The sequence below is a fragment of the Hylobates moloch genome, unplaced genomic scaffold (genome assembly GCF_009828535.3).
Source record: "Hylobates moloch isolate HMO894 unplaced genomic scaffold, HMol_V3 SCAFFOLD_8, whole genome shotgun sequence".
NCBI lineage: Eukaryota > Metazoa > Chordata > Mammalia > Primates > Hylobatidae > Hylobates > Hylobates moloch.
In genome coordinates, this window is record NW_026652283.1 from 65,464,803 (window position 1) to 65,467,429 (window position 2,627).

At 41.5% G+C, this 2,627-nt stretch overlaps 1 pseudogene; it reads left to right on the plus strand.

Annotated features, from left to right (window-relative positions):
* Positions 1–608: 608 nt before the first annotated feature.
* LOC116472442 (glutamyl-tRNA(Gln) amidotransferase subunit A, mitochondrial-like) lies at positions 609–2,163 on the plus strand (annotated as a pseudogene).
* The last annotated feature ends 464 nt before the right edge of the window (positions 2,164–2,627 follow it).

Below are 2,627 nucleotides of genomic sequence, written 5' to 3' on the forward strand. Positions count from 1 at the left end.
CTCCCATCCAAAAATGTGAAATCTATTTTCATAGTCAATATACAAGATTGATGCCTGAGAAACAGCAATAACAAGAAAAGTGGAATCTGTAGACATTCAAGTGAAAATCAGATTTACAAAGAGCCAGTGAAACCCTGAAAGTCGCTGAGACATCCTCTTTAGGATCTTCGTATATCTCTTATCCCTTTTTAATTAAATGTGTTTTCCCTCAAAATCTATTCAAAATAAACATGGTTTAGTTTAATTTCTTTTTTGTTTTTTTTTAAAAACTTTGGCACTGTACCATTATGATCTTCAACTATTTATTTCAAATATGCTCTATTTCAGCTGCAATTTGAGTTATACTTGGGCTAGGAACCTGGTCACTAGTAAGTACACTATTTCTCTGTAGAGATATCCCTTGTGAATTCCAAATAACCAACTTGCAAGTGACATTTTGAATTATAACCCTGCTGCAAACTGGGAACACTCTTTAGGTGGCTTTTAAAATTTTTAGAATCCCGCAGTGACGATTAAAGATGGCTGCGCTCATGTAATATCACTAGCAACTGGTGACCTCTTTCTCCTCCTTGCCTGGCCCCTGTGGTGGCTGGCTGGGCACGAGGACCATGCTGGGCCGGACCCTCTGAGAAGTTTCTGCAGCACTGAATGAAACAAGGCCAGATTACACCAACAGAGCTCTGTCAAAAATGTCTCTCTCGTATCAAGAAGACCAAGTTTCTACATGCCTACATTACTGTATCAGGAGAGGTGGCCTTAAAACAAGCTGAAGAATCAGAAAAGAGATATAAGCATGAACAGTCACTTGGGGATTTAGATGGAATTCCTATTGCAGTAAAAGACAACTTTAGCACATCTGGCATTGAGACAACGTGTGCATCAAATATGCTGAAAGGTTGTGTACCGCCTTATAATGCTAGAGTAGTTCCGAAGTTGTTGGATCAGTGAGCTCTACTAATGGGAAAAACAAATTTAGATGAGTTTGCTATGGGATCTGGAAGCACAGATGGTGTGTTTGGACCAGTTAAAAACCCCTGAGTTATTCAAAATAATATAGAGAAAAGAGGAAGCAGAATCCCCACAGCAAGAATGAAGATTCAGACTGGCTGATAACTGGAGGAAGCTCAGGTGGGAGTGCAGCTGCTATGTCAGCTTTAGGATCAGCTACAGGAGGATCGACCAGAAATTCTGCTGCCCACTGCAGGCTTGTTGGTTTCAAACCAAGCTATGGTTTAGTTTCCCATCATGGTCTCATTCCCCTGGTGAATTTGATGGATGTGCCAGGAATCTTAACCAGATGTGTGGATGATGCAGCAATTGTGTTGAGTGTACTGGCTGAACATGACACCAATGATTGTACCACAGTACAGGACCCTATTAAACCATTCATTTGGTTTGGAAGATGTGAGCAAACTATGTATAGAAATTCCAAAGGAATATCTTGTGCCAGAATTACTAAGTGAAGTACAGTCTTTTTGGTCCAAAGCTGCTGACCTCTTTGAGTCTGAAGGGGCCAAGGTAATTGAAGTATCCATTCCTCACACCAGTTATTCAATTGTCTGCTATCATGTATTGTGCACATCAGGAGTGGCATTAAATATGGCAAGACTTGATGGGCTACAATATAGTCATAGATATGACAATGATGTGTCCACTCAATGTGTCCACCCATGGTTGAAGCCATGTATGCGTCAACCAGACAAGAAGCGTTCAATGATGTGGTGAGAGGAAGAATTCTCTCAGGAAACTTTTTCTTATTAAAAGAAAACTGGGAAAATTATTTCATCAAAGCACAGAAAAGTGTGACGCCTCATTGCTAATGACTTTGCAAATGCTTTTAACTCTGGAGTAGATGTCTTCCTAACTCCCACCATCTTAAGTGAGGCAGTACCATACTTGGAGTTCATCAAAGTAGACAACAGAACACTAAGTTCCCAGAATGATATTTTTACACAAGCTGTAAATATGGCAGGATTGCCAGCAGTGAGTATCCCTGCTGCACTCTCAAACCAGGGGTTGCCAGTAGGACTGCGGTTTTTTGGACATGCATTTTGTGACCAGCAGCTTCTGACAGTAGCCAAGTGGTTTGAAAAACAAGTACAGTTTCCTGTTATTCAACTTCAGGAATTCATGGATGATTGTTCATCAGTGATCACTCAGTAGGGCACATCACTCAGTACGGCAGGAAGAAGTTTCTGGATTCTTCTCATTCCATCTGAGAGCAGAGGAAGACCTCTAGAAGCTGAGCTGAAATACCCCCTCTGCTTAACCATAGCTCACCATTTGCTTTGCTCTAACATGACTGTTCCATATGACACAAGGAATATCTTCCAAGGCAGTTTCCTCCCAGAGTCCCGAAAGGAAACTAGGAAAATGTAAATGTCCTCTGCTCTGGCTTTCCCACATCTACCAGGTAGAAGCATGATGCAAGATTCTCACCACCCCATGTCTTCTCTCCTTCCCAAAATTCATCAGGACCCAACGGGGAGATTTTGATTTCTTTTCCTCTCTGGAATGCACTTCTGCCACTTGTCTTTTTTCTTCTCAGGGCAACAAAACTTCATGCCCAGGTTAACTGCAGAAAACGGTGTCCCCTCTATGCTACAGAAGAATCTCTAAGACCTAGT